The following is a 19,449-nucleotide window of genomic DNA, read 5'->3' as shown; positions in this document are numbered from 1 at the left end:
GTCCACATCCGCCAACTAGATGAAGCCATGGATAGGACTAGGAGGACCAATGAGGTTCTGCAGTAACAACTAGTTGCATCCCGAGCCGAAATTAGGGAACCTTGAGCACATCAGAGGGTTCAGGAGAGACACCTTCAGGAAGTTGTTCGCCAACTGGATGATCTTAGGGTTCGCCCAACGAATACCCGTCGTCAGTAGAAGATATCTACTTGTCTTTCCCTTTCGTTTAAGGAATAATCTTTCTCTTTCTATGCTTGGTAGAGCACTTGTTTGTAAATGTTCCTAACTTTGAAAGTACTCTAATTAGACCTCTAGACTGCCAACATTTTCCTTATGATTTGATGTTCGACCTACTGTTAGGTCACTTTTCCCAAACTCATATTACATCATTAATATGAGTAATATTGGCAGTTATTTACTCTAATACTATGACTCAATCTGAAAGTTATACTATGGTTTAGTCCATGAAATGCTCTCATCATATGTGCAATTGATTCTCACTATTGTCATTATCTCTATGAACTTTCAGTAAAAGATGCCTCCCCACAAGCACCCGACACAGAGGCAGACCTGCAGCTCAAACTCCACCTCCACCACCGCCTCCACAGATTGATCCTATGATTTTCCAAACGGCTGTAAACACAGCTGTAACGGCCGCTATGGCCCAAATGAATTTGGGCAATGCTAGTGGAGCCGGAATGGGCACCAACTACAGACATGGTGAAATTCCCCCACGTGCACAGGGGTGTACTTATAAAGATTGCATGAGCTGTAAACAAACATTATTTAATGGGACCGGAGGAATCCTTGCTCTATCCCAATGGATCGAAAGAGCCGAAGCCATTTTCGAAATGTGATCGTGCCCCCGAAGAGAGAAAAATCAAGTTCGCTGCTACCACCTTCACTGAAAGGGCCCTGACATGGTGGAATAGCCATGTCAATTCACTCACCTTAGTAACAGCTAATGTCATGGGCTAGGATACACTAAAGGACCTACTGAGAAAGGAGTACTGCCCTAGAGGCGAGGTTTAGAAGCTTGAGTAGGAACTCTGGAAACTCAATATGAAGGGAACAGATATAGTGGCTTATACGGCCAGGTTTTGCGACCTGGTGGCTATGTGCCCTAACACGATCCCTTATGAGAGCAAGAAAATCAAACGATACATCTGGGGTTTAGTGCCCCCGTATCAAGAAAACGTTCTATCTTCACATCCTGCAACCTTTAACAGCGCCAAGGAGTTGGCCTACAGGTTGATTGATCATGAAACTCCTTCCACTCCAGCAACAACAACCACAACTGCCACTGCACCACCCAAACCAACTGACAAAAAGAGGAAGCGTTGATATCAGAAGAAGGGCAAGAAAACTCAAACCTCCTCCAAAGACCAACAAATTGTGGCTGTCCATGCTGCCACCACTCCCGCTACCCCTGCACTAGAAAAACCATATGTTGGAAATGTTGGGTTTTGAGCAATCTAACACTTCCTAAGTGTGCATGCAACCCTAATAAACCTTGGATCTATGTTTGTCTAAATACATGCAATATAATAATTTTTCCAAGGTTTATAACCTATCTAACATGGCATGGGGAACATTTCAACATAAAGAGTTAGAAGAGATTACATACCTTTTTGATGAGTTTGGTTCTTGAGGAGTTTGAGGGCCAAGCACCAATAGTGTGAATGCCTCAAATGGAATCACAAAACACCACAAACTCTTGGAAAACTTTGAGAGAGTGTATACACTTGCATATTTCGGCCACACACAAGCTCACACACACTAGTTCACTAGTTACACTTAGGCCCCATTTCATGCTCCATAAGCATGCTTATATAGTGTGCATGGTTAGGGTGAAACCCTAATAACCCATGACCTTTCCTTTCCAAGGATCCATGGGTTAAAAGCTCCATGGATCATCCATGGACTTCCATATAAGCCTAGCCCATTAACAAAAGAGCATTAGCCCACACTATATAAAACCAATAGCCCATAATCTAATTAGTCTTCCTTTTAATCTCTAAATTAATTCATAATTAATTTAAAACTAAAACTAATTAAATAACATAATCTCATATTAATATATTATAAATTATAATATATTAATAAACATATGTGTATAACTCTCATAAAATTATCCATAAATAGTTTGGATGAGATGCAACCCAAATGGACCATGCCGAGTTGGGTCAAGTATATACCAAATAAGTTATGGACTTAGAAACCTTATCCAACAGGAAACCTGCCCAAATGCCCCAAGTGCCCTTTCCATCACAACCGCCCCTGCTGTGAATTGCACTGCACCAACTGCGGCCGGAAGTGTCATACCGTTCGGTTTTGCAAATCCCAACACAAACCCATTTCTCAGGTCTCCGGTTCGGGAGTGAGCCCGGCCTGCTATGGCTGTGGAGAAGCTAGCCATTTCAAGAAAAACTATCTGAAGGCTAGGAATACAAGAGCAACAGGAAGACTACTCGCTATTAGCCACAATGAAGCAGTAGCGGACCCCACAGTAATCACGGGTACGTTCCTTCTCAACAATTATTATGCTTGTGTCTTAGTCGATAGTGGAGCAGAAAGAAGCTTTATAAACCAAAACTTTAGACACTTACTTAAGCAAACCCTACAACCACTAAAAGAAACATTCATCGTAGAAATAGCTAATGGAAAGACATAGAGCTCTAGTGAAACCTACATAGGTTGCACTCTCACACTAGATGATCATTCTTTCCCAATTGACCTCATACGAGTATCAATCAAAAGTTTCGATGTCATTGTGGGCATGGACTGGTTGAGCCTCCATCGTGCTGATATTTTGTGTTTCGATAAAGCAATCTGTCTAAATCTACTGAATAACGAAACCCTGATGATCTACGGAGAACAAACCCAATACGGGCCTTCGCATCATCTCGAGTATTCAAGCCCAGAAGTACTTACGTAAGGAATATCGCACATTCCTTCCACACATTGTTGATACGAGCCAGAAAATGAAAGATCTAAAAGACTTCCCCTTCGTGTGGGACTTCCCCGCCGTCTTCCTAGAAGATCTCCCAGGTTTACCTCCCAAACGTCAGGTTGAGTTCAAAATCAACCTAATCCCCGAAGCTACCCCCGTAGCTAAATCGACCTATCGTCTAGCACCTGCTGAAATGCAAGAAGTGTCCGGTCAACTTAACGAGATGCTCAGCAAGGGCTTTATAAGACCAAGCTTCTCACCCTGGGGAGCACCGGTCTTGTTCGTAAAGAAGAAGGACGGATCATTTCGTATGTGCATCGACTATAGAGAGCTCAACAAAATTACAGTAAAAAATCGCTACCCTCTTCCCCGTATAGACGACCTGTTCCACCAAGTGCAAGGGGTGAATTACTTTTCCAAGATTGATCTTAGGTTTGGGTATCACCAGTTACGAGTGCTTAAGGAGGATGTTTCGAAGACATCCTTCCGAACTCGTTACGGACACTATGAGTTCGTAGTAATTGCCTTTGGACTAACTAATGCACCCGCAGTGTTTATGGACTTAATGAATAGGGTGTGTCGTCCATACTTAGATCATTTTGTGATTGTCTTCATCGATGACATACTTGACTACTCTCGGAGCGAGGAAGAAGATAGAAATCATCTACGACGAGTCCTAGAAACCCTACGATCGGAGAAGTTATACGCAAAGTTGTAACAACGCAAATTTTCAAACAAATTTTCCATTTCAAATAAAGTGACTTTATTCAAACTAAATATAATTATTCCAAGTTTTAGGTCAAAATACAATCATAAAATCCCCAAGATCTCAAAATATTGAACAGTGTGTACGCATCACGCCGGCGCCTTCCCACGGTCCTCGCTAGTACCTGAAACACATACATAACAACTGTAAGCATAAATGCTTAGTGAGTTCCCCAGTATACTACTTACACATATACGCCTTTCTAGGCCCTGATCTTCCTGTCCACAACACAACGCCTTCCGGCCCGTAACATAATCGCCTTCCAGCCCATAACATATTCGCCTTCCGGCCCATAACATATTGCCTTCCGGCCCATAACATATTGTCTTCCGGCCCATAAAACATACACAGCACATATAATATTTAACTTACCACATATAGCACATATATCACATATCATATTCGACCTTCCGGTCACACAGTCAAACCCTTCTGGGTACAGTATAGTGAGAAGACTCACCTCGTAAATATCGAAAGCTATCAACTCCTGAAATCACTCGTACTCGATCCGCCGAGCTACAGACTTCCTATAATATCATATATCCCTTATTAACACTTTTATCATTCAAGACAACTGCCCCTAAGAAATCACATGTAGGTCAACTTTGGTTAACGGTCAACGGTCAACTTGACCGGACTCGGCGAGTGCTATGGCGACTCGGTGAGTCTAGACGTCTTCACCAATTCCCTGATGTTCCCTTTCTACTCGTCGAGTATCCTTCTTGACTCGACGAGTTCCTTGTGGAAGAATCGCGGGGCCACCCTGACTCCACTCGCCGAGTCTGAAGAACAGCTCGACGAGTCCCAGTTATTCTCCAAACTACTCGCCGAGTCTGTTCATTGGACTCGGCGAGTCCATGCCATGCAGTCGATCAAACTGCTTCCTAAGATCAGTATTGTCCCGACCATTCATAGATCTGGTCCTCCTAAGCTGGTCCATCACGTAAGGCCTTCATTTAGGTGCTCATGCTACACCCCAAGACTTATAATTTACATTTTGACTTAAGGCATAAGGATTCCAATCCAAAACCTCTCTTAATTCCCGAAATGCACAGGCATGGGACATTCTGGACCTCTAAAGGTCCCAATACAGGGTTCCAATCGTTTGGGGACTAAGGTACACTCAAACTAGCCATCAAAAGGGTTCCATAAACCCTAAATCCATATACACATCAACATGGAAGAGTGTAATTCGATTTATTTCCTGAATAACGTGTTCTCTGCGTCCCCAAACCTCAGAACGTGATTCTCTTGCTATTCCTTTAGCAAAGCCCTTCTCTTCCTTGCACAACAACTCTTCCAAACTCAACAATGATCTTCAATCCTTGCTCCAGATGCACAGTTAGTTTAGGGTTCTTCTCAGTAGGCTAAAACGGACAATGACGGCCTATAAGTCCATTTTATACGTTCCAAAACCAAACAGCTAGGGTTTCCGCTGAACAGCGCAGACTCGCCGAGTCCATATCTGGACTCGTCGAGTCCAGTCGCGAACCCGTGACCAAGTCTGTGGTCCTACTCGGCGAGTCTGGCTCCAACTCGCCGAGTCCCCTCTTAAAACACCCCAAAAACATAATTATAACAATACCTGAAATTCCGGGCTGTTACAACTCTCCCCCACTAGGACTAGACTTCGCCCTCGAAGTCTCACTCTGCAAATAACTCCGGATGCTGCTCCCACATCCCACGCTCCGGCTCCCAAGTCATCTCCGATCCTTTCCGGTGTTGCCACTGAACCAACACCAGAGGTACCTCCTTGTTCCTCAGAACCTTGATCTTCCGATCCCTGATGGCCACTGGTCTCTCGGCGTAATTCAGGCTCGCATCCACCTGAATATCCTCTAATGGAACCACTGCCGATTCATCGGCTATACACTTCCTCAACTGCGATACATGAAAAGTATTGTGGATCTGTCCCAACTCTACTGGCAACTCCAACCGATAGGCTACCCGGCCTACCCTTGCAATCACACGAAATGGACCTATAAACCGGGGCCCCAACCTGCCCCTCTTCCTGAACTGGATCACTCCTTTCCAAGGAGAAACCTTCAGGAGAACGAAGTCGCCAACCTGAAATTCAAGCTCGGACCGGCGTCTGTCCGCATAACTCTTCTGTCGGCTCTGGGCGGTCAATAACCTCTGTCTAACCTGTTGAATCTGCTCTGTCGTCTGAAGTACGATCTTTGTACTGCCCATCACTCTCTGTCCCACCTCTCCCCAGCAAATGGGGGTCCGACACCTCCTACCATACAACAACTCAAAAGGTGGCATACCAATGCTCGAATGATGGCTGTTGTTGTAGGAAAACTCTGCCAAGGGTAAATACGCATCCCAGCTACCCCCGAAATCTAACACACACGCTCGAAGCATGTCCTCCAGTGTCTGAATCGTCCGCTCGCTTTGACCGTCTATTTGGGGATGGTATGCGGTACTAAAATGCGGTTTAGTACCCAGCTCCTCATGGAATTTCTTCCAGAACCTGGAAGTGAAGCATACATCACGGTCCGATACAATCGAGATCGGCACTCCATGCCGAGATACTACTTCCATCACGTATATCTCCGCCAACTTCTCCGCTGATGAACTCTCGCTGATGGCAAGGAAGTGTGCACTCTTCGTCAACCTATCCACAATCACCCAAATTGCATTGACTCCTCTGGCATTTCTCGGTAATTTGGTGATGAAATCCATAGAAATCTTTTCCCACTTCCACTCAGGAATCTCCAAAGGCTGCAACTTGCCATGCGGTCTCTGGTGCTCGGCCTTAACTCTACGGCAGGTCAAGCACCTCTCAACGAACCAGGCGACGTCTCTCTTCATACAGGGCCACCAGTATTCCTTCCTCAAGTCGAAATACATTTTCGTAGCACCGGGATGGATCGAGAATTTCGATCTGTGAGCCTCTTCCATCAAAGTAGCACGCGTGCCGCCCACAAACGGTACCCAAATCCGACCCTGAAACGTCAGAAGTCCTCGACCATCCTTAACGAACTCTGAAATTAACCCAACGACTCGCTCTTTCTTCTGCATCTCGGATCTCACAGCCTCGGCATGTGCCCCACGAATAGCATCCAATACCGGAGTCATCACCATCAGTCTCAGACATACATCTCGCAATGGAGTGCTCTCCGCCCTGCGGCTCAGTGCATCGGCTACGACATTAGCCTTGCCCGGGTGGTACAGGATTTCACAATCATAATCCTTGACCACATCCAACCACCTCCTCTGACGCATATTTAGGTTGGGCTGATCCATCAAATACTTCAAACTCTTATGGTCCGTGTATATCGTACATCGAACCCCATACAGGTAGTGACGCCAAATCTTGAGAGCGAACACTACTGCTCCCAACTCTAAATCGTGCGTGGGATATCTCGCCTCATGAGGCTTTAGCTGCCTCGATGCATAAGCTATCACATGACCTCTCTGCATCAACACTGCACCCAGTCCCGAAATCGATGCGTCGCAATATACGACAAAATCTTCCATCCCTTCCGGGAGAGCTAATACCGGGGCTTCGCACAGTCTCTGGCGAAGTGTCTCGAAGGAAGTCTGTTGCTCGGGTCCCCATGAGAATGCAACACCCTTCCGAGTCAATCTGGTGAACGGCACTGCGATCTTGGAGAAGTCCTTAATAAACCTCCGATAGTACCCTGCCAACCCAAGGAAACTCCTGATCTCAGAAGGTGACTTCGGTACCTCCCAACTCATCACAGCCTCCACCTTGGCCGGATCGACCAATATCCCTGCCTGATTAACAACATGTCCAAGAAATTGGACCTCCCGCAACCAGAAGTCACATTTGGAGAACTTTGCATATAGCTTCTCCGACCTCAATACCTCAAGGACCTCTCGCAAATGTCCCTCATGCTGCTCACTAGATCGCGAATACACTAGGATGTCGTCGATAAATACAATCACAGACCAATCCAGCATCGGCCTGCATACCCTGTTAATGAGGTCCATGAACACCGCCGGGGCATTGGTGAGCCCGAAAGGCATCACCACAAACTCGTAATGCCCATATCGCGTCCTAAATGCTGTCTTCTGGACGTCCTCATCCCGCACTCTTACCTGATGGTACCCTGACCTCAGATCGATCTTGGAAAACCAAGATGCCCCTTGCAACTGATCGAATAAATCATCGATCCTCGGTAACGGGTAACGGTTCTTGACCGTCACTTTGTTCAACTCCCGGTAATCAATGCACATCCGGTGTGAACCATCCTTCTTCTTGACAAACAGAATCGGTGCTCCCCACGGCGAGCTGCTCGGCCGAATAAATCCCTTCCCCAGCAACTCCTGGAGTTGCGAGGACAACTCTTGCATCTCTGGAGGTGCGAGACGATAAGGCACCTTCGCAATAGGCGCAGCCCCCGGAATCAGGTCGATACCAAACTCTACTTAACTCGCAGGAGGTACTCCCGGCAGCTCCTCGGGAAACACGTCTGGAAACTCACGCACCACTGGGACCTCCTCCACTGACCTCGGTCTCTCGGAAGCCTCCCGCGTATCCATCACATACGCCACAAAACCCTTACATCCCTGCTGTAGACATTGCCTCGCCCTAGCGGCCGAACAAAAAGCTGATCCCGAACGGGTACCCTCGCCGTACACCGTAAGAACTCCCCCACTAGGGTCTCGTATAGTCACCAGCTGATGCTCACAGTCGATGACAGCGCTGAATCGACTCAACCAGTCCATGCCCACGATGACACAGACATCACCCATCGCAATAGGAATTAGGTCAATCAGAAACTCAACCCCGAAATACGCATCCCCGAAGAACCTCTGTGGCACAAACCACCCTCTCGGCCGCTATAGAAACGCTCAGAGGCCGACTTAACGGCTCACGACTAATGCTGATATGCTGACTAAAAGCTAAAGATACAAAGGACCTACTCGCACCCGAGTCAAATAACACTAGAGCAGGCATAGAGTTCACAAGAAAAGTACCTACACATATATTAACATAAGCATAACATTTCGACTTTAACTAAATACGTGAATTACAGCATACCTGCCACAACATCGGGCGCAGTGCGGACCTCCTCCGCAGTCAACTGAAAGGCTCTCCCGCGAGCCCTCGGGGCCTCGACCTTCATCGGTCGAGTCTCAGTAGTCCTGGTAGTAGGTGTAGATCCCTGACGAAGCTGCGGGCACTCGGCCTTCCGATGGCCTGTCTGGTTGCAATGAAAACAAACCATAAACCCCTTAGGACAATCCCTGGCAATGTGTCCTTCCTTGCCACACTTGTAGCAACCACCAGCTCGACACGCCCCATCGTGACCCTTGCCGCACTTTCCGCAAGTGTGGCCCTTCGGACCTCCCGTCCTCAAATCGGCGGACTTGGTCCGCTTGGCTGCCGGCTGAGACTGAGCCGGCCGCCGGTCCATCTGCCGAGACTCAGCCTCCTCCCTGGCCTGGGTCTCCAACTCGATCTCGCATTTCCTGGCATTCGCCTGAAGCTCAGTAAAAGTACGATAGGTGGAGTTCGACACAAACTCCCAGATATCCCTCCTCAAAACACCTAAGTACCGACTCATCCGCGACTGCTCTGTAGACACCAGCTCGGGGCAGAACATCGCCCTCTCATGAAACTTCCGCGTGACCACCGCAACCGAATCAGTACCCTGCTTAAGGGTCAAGAACTCCTGAATCAATCGTTCCCTCTCCACTGGGGGAACGTACTCGTCCCTGAACATGGCAGTAAACCTCTCCCATGTCACTGCTGTAATCTCCGCCAAAGTGAAGTTCGCCGTCACGAACTTCCACCAATCCTTCGCTCCCAGACGGAGCTGGTTCAAAGCGAACCGTACTCTCAGGTGCTCCGGGCATGAGCAAGTGTAAAAGCACCCTTCAATATCGGTGATCCACCTCATTGCAGCAATCGGATCCTATGTCCCATCGAACTCAGGGGGTTTCGTGTTTCTGAATTCCCGGAATAGCAACGAGTCGCCCCCTTGTGGCCTGGCAGCGGCCACGGCTGCGGTAGCGGCAGCAGCTGTAGCTTCAGTCAGTGCGGCGTACCGCTCTTCGAACGTCTCCATCAGGGTGGTCTTAATAGACCCAAACATCTCCGGGATCTCAGCCCGGATCGCTGCAGCTACCTCCTCCTGAATCATCTGACGAATATCCTCGTCGCTCACACTGCTCGAACTTGCCCCGTGGCGTGTTGTAACCATGATGTCTCTGAAATACAACATAAAATTATCAGAGACTCTATCAAGTACAATTGCACTAGATAACGCAACCCTACTCAGTCTCCGATATCCAGGGATTCTTACTTGGGTCTCCCACCGACCCAGTGTCTTCGGTAGTACGGGCCCAATACTACCGACCACACCGTATCAGCATTCGTCCCAAATCTTCCTCCCCAAACCCCGAAAAGTGAGTACTCTACTTTTGATATGCACTATCTACCTGCACGCTATCAAATATCTCATATCGGCAAACTCCCTAGACTAAGGCATCACAAATCAGGCCACTCTAGTCCTATCATGAAAACCTAGTCTTCTAGCATGCATAACAATTCATAATTCATTACATAACATAACATTGTAAGGTATTCTGGGGATCTTTACCGTTTGGGCGCTGGCTGATCGTACACACTACTTGTTTCTTGTTTACCACATGATCATTTGTAAAAGTTTACGCCTTTATTTTATTTTTTTTTTAATTTTCCTCGAATCCTCGGTTTGAGTTCAGTTACACCCGAAGGCACACCCGAATCCCTCAAACCAAGGCTCTAATACCAATTGTAACAACGCAAATTTTCAAACAAATTTTCCATTTCAAATAAAGTGACTTTATTCAAACTAAATATAATTATTCCAAGTTTTAGGTCAAAATACAATCATAAAATCCCCAAGATCTCAAAATATCGAACAGTGTGTACGCATCACGCCGGCGCCTTCCCACGGTCCTCGCTAGTACCTGAAACACATACATAACAACTGTAAGCATAAATGCTTAGTGAGTTCCCCAGTATACTACTTACACATATACGCCTTTCCAGGCCCTGACCTTCCGGTCCACATATAGCACATATATCACATATCATATCCGACCTTCCGGTCACACAGTCAAACCCTTCCGGGTACAGTATAGTGAGAAGACTCACCTCGTGAATATCGAAAGCTAGCAACTCCTGAAATCACTCGTACTCGATCCGCCGAGCTACAGACTCCCTATAATATCATATATCCCTTATTAACACTTTTATCATTCAAGACAACTGCCCCTAAGAAATCACATGTAGGTCAACTCTGGTCAACGGTCAACGGTCAACTTGACCGGACTCGGCGAGTGTTATGGCGACTCGGCGAGTCTAGACGTCTTCACCAATTCCCTGATGTTCCCTTTCTACTCGTCGAGTATCCTTCTTGACTCGACGAGTTCCTCGTGGAAGAATCACGGGGCCACCCTGACTCCACTCGCCGAGTCTGAAGAACAGCTCGACGAGTCCCAGTTATTCTCCAAACTACTCGCCGAGTCTGTTCATTGGACTCGGCGGGTCCATGCCATGCAGTCGATCAAACATGCTTCCTAAGATCAGTATTGTCCCGACCATTCATAGATCTGGTCCTCCTAAGCTGGTCCATCACGTAAGGCCTTCATTTAGGTGCTCATACTACACCCCAAGACTTATAATTTACATTTTGACTTAAGGCATAAGGATTCCAATCCAAAACCTCTCTTAATTCCCGAAATGCACAGGCATGGGACATTCTGGACCTCTAAAGGTCCCAATACAGGGTTCCAATCGTTTGGGGACTAAGGTACATTTAATCTAGCCATCAAAAGGGTTCCATAAACCCTAAATCCATATACACATCAACATGGAAGAGTGTAATTCGATTTATTACCTGAATAACGTGTTCTCTGCATCCCCAAACCTCAGAACGTGATTCTCTTGCTGTTCCTTTAGCAAAGCCGTTCTCTTCCTTGCACAACAACTCTTCCAAACTCAACAATGATCTTCAATCCTTGCTCCAGATGCACAGTTGGTTTAGGGTTCTTCTCAGTAGGCTAAAACGGACAATGACGGCCTATAAGTCCATTTTATACGTTCCAAAACCAAACGGCTAGGGTTTCCGCTGAACAGCGCAGACTCGCCGAGTCCATATCTGGACTCGTCGAGTCCAGTCGCGAACCCACGACCAAGTCTGTGGTCCTACTCGGCGAGTCTGGCTCCAACTCGCCGAGTCCCCTCTTAAAACACCCCAAAAACATAATTATAACAATACCTGAAATTCCGGGCTGTTACAAAAGTTCTCTAAGTGCGAGTTTTGGATCCGAAGAGTTGAGTTCTTAGGGCACGTGACTAGTGAGGAAGGAATCAACGTGGACCCATCCAAGAATAAAGCTATGGAGAACTAGTCAACACCGAAGACGCCTAAAAGAATTCGACAATTTCTAGGCCTCACTAGCTACTACCGCAGATTCATTTAGAACTTCTCTCGGATTGCTAAACCTCTCACCACGTTGATGCAGAAAGGAGTGACATTTGACTGGAAAGAGAAACAGGAGAAGGCATTCCAAACCCTGAAGCGAGCCCTATGCAACGTGCCAGTGTTGTCCCTCCGCGAAGGGATAGATGATTTCGTGGTGTACTACAATGCATAAAACCAAGGGCTCAGTTGTGTCCTGATGCAACGGGGTAAGGTCATCGCCTCTGCATCGAGACAACTGAAGACGTACAAGATGAACAACACCACGCATGACCTCAAATTAGGAGTGGTTGTATTCGCTCTAAAGATCTGGACACATTACCTGTATGGTTTGAAGAGCACAATATACACTAACCACAAAAGCCTCAAACACATACTGAAGCAGAAGGAGCTCAATATTAGACAACGACGGTGGGTTGAACTACTCAATGATTACGACTGCGAGATTCGTTATCACCCGGGGAAAGTCAATGTAGTAGCAGACGCCCTAAGTAGAAAAGAGTATTCTGGTCGAAGGGTCAAGTCATTAACAATGACTATCCATTTGCATCTATCCGCACAGATTAAGGAGGCTCAACTCGAAGCTTTAAAGCATGAGAATATGGCGGGAGAATCCTTACGTTGAATGGATAAGAATTTGGAGGTCAAGGGTAATGGAGCCTATTATCTCATGGACCAAATCTGGACGCTGCGTCACGGTGGTTTAAGAGACTTGGTCATGAAGGAAGCACATAACACTCGATATTCCGTTCACCCAGGTTCAGATAAGATGTATCTAGATCTCAAAAAGTTATACTGGTGTCCTAACATGAAAGCGGAGATTGCTACCTTCGTGAGTAAATGCCTTACTTGCGCGAAGATTAAGGTTGAATACGAGAAGCCATCAGGTCTTCTCCAGCAACCGGAGATACCAGAGTGGAAGTGGGAGCGGATTACTATGGATTTCATAATCAAGCTACCCAAAACGACGGGTGGGCTGGATACCATATGGGTCATCGTCGATAGAGTGACCAAGTCCGCACACTTCCTACCCATCAAAGAAATAGATAAAATGGATAAACTCACCAGAATATACATTAAGGAAATCGTACGACTGCATGGTGTACCTATATCTATAATCTCCGATAGAGATAGTAGATTTACTTCGAGGTTTTGGCAATCACTACAAAGCGCCTTAGGGATGAGGTTGGACATGAGTACATCCTACCATTCGTAGACCCATGGGAAAAGTGAAAGGACTATCCAAACCCTGGAGGACATGCTGCGGGCCTGTGTGATCGACTTTGGTAAGGCATAGGATACCCACCTACCCCTTGTAGAGTTTTCTTACAATAACAGTTATCACACGAGCATCAAGGTAGCCCCGTTTGAATCCCTCTACGATCAGAAGTGCAGATCTCCTCTATGCTGGGCTGAGGTGGGTGACACTTAGCTAGCTAAAGGACGGTTTCCTGACAGTGCCCTCACGGGTCTGGAGATCATTCGAGAAACGACCGAGAAGATTGTACAAATTCGTGAACGATGAAAAGCCGCCAGGGATCGACAGAAAAGCTACGCAGAAAAATGAAGAAAACCTTTGAAATTCCAGGTGGGAGACTGAGTCCTTTTGAAAGTCTCACCCTATAGGGCACGATACGCTTTGGAAAGCGTGGAAAGCTGAACCCAAGGTACATAGGGCCTTTCGAGATTCTTGCTAGAATTGGCCCCGTAGCTTACGAACTCAACCTACCCCACGAGCTAAGTAACATACATCATACCTTCCATGTCTCAAATTTGAAGAAATTCCTGTCCAACGAGACTCACGTTATCGCACTCGACGAGATCGAAGTAAATGAGAGCCTCAACTTTGTGGAAGAGCCTGCGGAGATTATGGACCAGGAGGTCAAACGAACAAAACAAATCCTGTCACACCCCCGAACCAGACGGCGGAAACGTCCGGGGGCTGTTGTGACTCAATTGAATACCATCACAATGAATATACATGAAACGTAACATTATACATCACCAAGCATTGGAATAATACAACTGGTAGCGTTTACATTTAGTACATTGTTCCCTAACATTACATGCCCAAAAAGTAGATTGTCGGTACTAATTAAACAAGCAGCAAAACGTCACTGAGTACACTTATCCCTTCGTTTTATCTGTTACCTGAGAATACAAGTATTTTGAAAAACGTCAACATATGAAATGTTGGTGAGTTCATAAGTAATGTTTGAAATCCAATGTTTGTATCGTTTCGAAAACCACCAGAAAATCCGATATTTTCTGAAAATAGTATGGTAAAGAAAATGTGTGGATCCGTAAGTATGCTTGTTTGTTTTCTATAGATGTAAGCGTACGAGTTGTAAAATTCGATCGGAAATTTGTAATCGTTATTGAAATCCTAGGAAAACCCGACGTTTTCCTATCGTTGTATCGTTGTATTCCGGAGGCATCGAGAATACAGAGGGTGGTGAAGTGTTGGGACAAGCATTAGTGAAAACGACAAGTCAACAACCTTACAAGCGATCCTTATAGGCGTCACTCGTAAATCTTCACGCGACTCGATCCTCCCGAACTTGTAAAGTCCCACGACCGGAGGGAAGGAAAAAGGTACGAAACCTTCGGGGTTTCCCCGCGTCGTCCGAGACCAAATGCAATTGCGAAGGGCCCGAAGCCCAACTCGCAATCGTGAGTTACAGACTTTACTAGCAGCACTGAAGAACCCTTGGGGTCCAGCAGCATGTTTGCCATTGAAAGTCCTGTTACGTCATGTCGGATCAGTAAAACCCAACACTTCGTAAATGAGAGAGACCTTCGGGCCTTAAGATCAGGTCATTGGGCTAGCTAGGCTCAACGAACAAGATTTTACACTTTTGGGCCCAAAGATGGTGCATAGACGTCTGCGCACACTCGCATTGTAATAGTAATCGTTATGGTTATGAATCGTAATGTCGTAATGTCATAGTATCGTCGTGTTAGTAGTTTTGGATTTTTATTGGTTCGAGACCAAACCAATTCGTTTGATAACGATTTTGGTGTTGAGGGTGTATTGTATATCGCCGATAGTCGAGGTACTAGTATTTCATCGTGTCGGGTTCGTGTTTGTTATTGTTTTGTTTGTTTTGGTATTGATTATTTACATGATTGAAATCTAAAACCCACTTTTGTAAAATGATGCTCTTGGCCCAATAAGCCAAAAATTTAGGATTAAGGCCCAATTTTTTTATAAGAATAACACTTTGGTCTCCATTTTGTTCAAAACTTGTTTTGATAACTATTTTGTAGTGAAAACAACATTTTGAAATCCCTTTTTGTCAAAAATAACATTCTTAACTTGAGTTATGTGAAAATGCATATTTTCTGATTTTTGAACTTTTTCGACCTAGTTGTTTGAAAATTTGTAGAAAAATCATCGTAAGTCGAAAATTGGATCCGTAAACTATCAAAGTTTAGAAATCTTGCCTATTTTGTTCCAAAATTTTCTCATAATTTTTGATGGCTTCTAACAAGTGTGAAATTGTTCACCTTCACAGGTTGGTCCGAAATTATTTCAAATATGATAGGCAGTTTTGTAAAATTCGCCAAAAATTGTAGAAAAATCGTATGAAAACGTACGAGTAGTCATTTTAAAGGTATAAACCTGAACTTTATCCATGTAAAACAGTTTTGAAAAATACTTCCATTTGGATGGTCAAAACAGTCCGAGATTGGACCAAAACTTTCCTGTCAAGGGCTGTTTAGTGAGTTTAGCTTATAGATCTTTGAATACAACACTCATTTTTGCTATTTCAAGTGTACAAATCCCAGATCTAAAAGTTTAAATGCATTATATGTGATAAAACATACTTTTCTCATGATCCATATGGAGATCCTAGTGATACACTTCAAGTTTCTTAACATCTTTTTAGATTAGTGAAGGAATCAACACATAATCACCAAATGTTTCAAGAAAACACACATAATCAAGCATAAATATATAGATCTACACATATGACTTGTATTCTCCCCCCAAAAACAAGTGAAAACAGAAATCAAGGGGGTATGAACTCACCTTGGGGTTTGGATTTCGGTTTTGATGAAGATAAGAAGAAGGTGGTGTAAGTTATGACTCTATTTAGCTTCTTGAAGTGATCTTCGAATCTTGATGAGTTCTAGGGAGCATGGTCACGAATTTGAGGTGGTAAGAGGAGATTTTTGAAGAGATTAAGAAGTTAAATCATAGATCTAAGTAAGAACTTACCAAAGTTAATGATCTAAATGAAGATCCTCTTGAATGTACACACCAAAACTCGAAAATTTAGAGAGGAAATGTAGGAGAGTTCTTGAGAGACTTTTTGGGAGAGTTTTAGAAAGTGAGAATAATGGTGAGGAGGCCTTATGGCCGTGAGTTTTGAAGAGGGGAGAGGGAGAGAGAAGGATTGCCTAGATATATGAGATATCACCTTGTTATATGTGGGGTTTTGGTGCATGGGTGACCACCATGCAATATTGAGGTGGCACTTGCTCATAATTTCCCATTTCTTCTTTTTTTTTTTTTTTTTTCTTTGTCTAGTAAACACCTTGGGCCAAGAATTTGGGCTAGAGTAATAACAATGAAATGATTTGGGCCTAACCTTGGCCTTGTTTGAAATTTTGTGAAGCTCCAAGCCTTTTTTTTTTTTTCGGCCCATTGGGCCCTTGTGGGTAACTCACGACCCAAAATGGCATAAAAGGAATGGATCTTATGGCCCAACAAGGCCTATTAGAGATGGAAATGAATTATTTTAGGCCCACATGGCCCAAAAAAATCTAGTTTCATGATTGTGGGTCCAATTAGAGCCCAAATAGTCCATTTGAAAGTTTATTGGTCTATTAGACCCACTAAGAGAATCCTAGTCCATAAAGAACTGGAAATGGGATATCTAGGGTTTCCAACCCTTATTTGAGCATATGAGATGTATTCGAATGAGTATGAACTAGAGTATTCACTTAGAGTACAAGTAATTACACTAGGTGAATGATAACTTAAGAGTAGAATTTCCTAGCAAAATGCAAGTTGTGACATCATCCCCCCGTTAGAGGGAATTTCGTCCCGAAATTCTCTTGAAAGATAGGTTCATGAATGAGAGAATAGGTACCTCATCTGGTCTTTGCATTTCCCATGTGAATTCCGGTCCACGCTTTGTGTTCCATCGAACTTTCACAATCGAAATGTGGCTTTGTTTAGTATGCTCTATTTCCCTATCTAAAACAACTCGACTGTTCTTTGATGAACATGAGATTCTTGTTTATTTTGATCCTTTATAAAGGAATGATAAGAATTTTTCCTGATAGGCACTTTTTCAGATTTGAGACGCTGAACACAGAGTGTACGTTGCTGAGCTCTACTGGTAGCTGCAGCCTATAAGTCTTTGGACCAATCCGAGCAAGGTTCTCGAACTGTCCGATGCATCACGGGTCTAGTTTTATCATTTCCTAAAGCGAATCATTCCTTTCCAAGGAGATTCCTTTAATAACACGCGATCCCCGACTTGACATCCTAATGGCTTACGCTGCTTGTCAGAATAGCTCTTCGGTCGGTCTCACGATGCTTGAAGTCAAGCTTCGATTTGGATTATCTTCTCGGTAGTTTCGCAAATGGCTTCTGGCCTCATAAGAATACTGACGAGTGATCCGCATTTATGACTATAGAGAGTTTTGAAACGAACAATCTTGATGCTCGTGCAATAATTGTTATTGTATGAGGATTCAGCCAAGGGAAACTGGGTATTCCCTGACTTGTTGAATTCAAACACCCAGACTGATAGCATGACTTTAAGTGGTTGAATGGTTCATTTGCCTTGGCTATTGGTTTGAAGGTGGTAAGAAACGATCATGTCTAGCTATGTTCCCATAGCCCTCGAAAGTGACTGTGAAAGTCTTGAAGTAATCCCGTTATCTCGATTCGAGATAGTAGATACCGATATCTCATGGAGTCTCACGATCTCCTTGATATAGATGCCTGTAAACCTTTCTGTCTTGTTTGATTTTAGTATTAGCAGGACATAGGCAGCTTGGGTTAACCTATCGACAATCACCCAGTTAACGCCCAATTTAACTTGCGTACCTATAAGCTTCGTCTTTCAACTTCGAGAGTTTTATCCATCCATGCAGTGCCTTCTTCGCGATATTCTCCGACTTTGATGTTTTCAAGGCTGGTCGTAGATGTTGACAGTGTTTCGTTCTTGCTTCGTGGGCCGACGAGTATGTTATTGATGAGAATAATAAAAAGGCTAACTAGGAATGGTTGGGAAAACTTGGTTTGTAGGGTCCATGAATAGTGTGGGAGCATTCGTTATACCGAAGGGTATCACAATGAATTCGAAATGGCCACGACGAGTTCGGAAGGCAGTTTTTGAAATGTCGCCTTCTTGGACTCGAAGTTTATGATAACCGATGCTTAGATCTATTTTTTTTTAAAGAAGTAACGAGCTCCTTGGAGCTTCGGAAAGATCTGTCTTCTTGAGAAACAAGACTGGCGCTCTCTAGGATGAGAAGCTTGGCCTAATGAATCGTTTGCGCAACAATTCTACTCAGTTGACAAGATAACTTGTGAATTTTTGGCGAGAGTCAACCTATAGGGTGAATTGGCAATTGATGTGGTTCCCGATATGAGGTTGATTCGAAATTCGACCTGTCTCTCTGGGATATTCCTGAAAAGTTCCTCGGGAAACACATTTGGAAAAATCACATGCTACTGGAATACCTTGTATGTCTACCTCTTCTTCGGTCTTGTCCACAACATGAGTGAGGAGAACATAGTTCTTCTGGTGCAGACACTTCTGCGCCTTGATGCACGAGATAGGAAGAGGATTGGCGCCAGGTTTATATATCCATGGATTATTAGAGTTTTTGTGATTAGGAAGGTGAAGGTAAACGGCCTTCTCGCGACACATAGTATCAGCACGGTGGGGGCTTAACCCAACCATGATGATTATCACATTAAAACTCCTAATATTTACTGGCATGAAACCTACTTGTAATGAATGGTTGTCTAGTGTTAAGGTGTACTTCGCATAAATACCCTAAGTTAAATCGGTTTTCCTTATTGGCCATATTCATTGAAAAGGCTTAGTTTAGCTCTGGGGATGTTGTTTTAGTAAGTGTTTGAATTTGGTACTAATCGGAACTTCGCTCAGATTTACCATTGAATGAGAGGTAAGCGAAAGAGTTGTCAAGTGGGAACGTACCAGTAACAACCGTTGGGTTTTGGGTTGCTTCGCCTTGACCCAAGGTCAGGACCATTTCTGATCCTTCTGCTCCTCGTTTGTTATCCC

Source organism: Lactuca saligna, chromosome 2 (genome assembly GCF_052625555.1).
Source record: "Lactuca saligna cultivar CGN05327 chromosome 2, ASM5262555v1, whole genome shotgun sequence".
Taxonomy (NCBI): Eukaryota; Viridiplantae; Streptophyta; class Magnoliopsida; order Asterales; family Asteraceae; genus Lactuca; species Lactuca saligna.
This window is presented reverse-complemented; position numbering follows the sequence as displayed.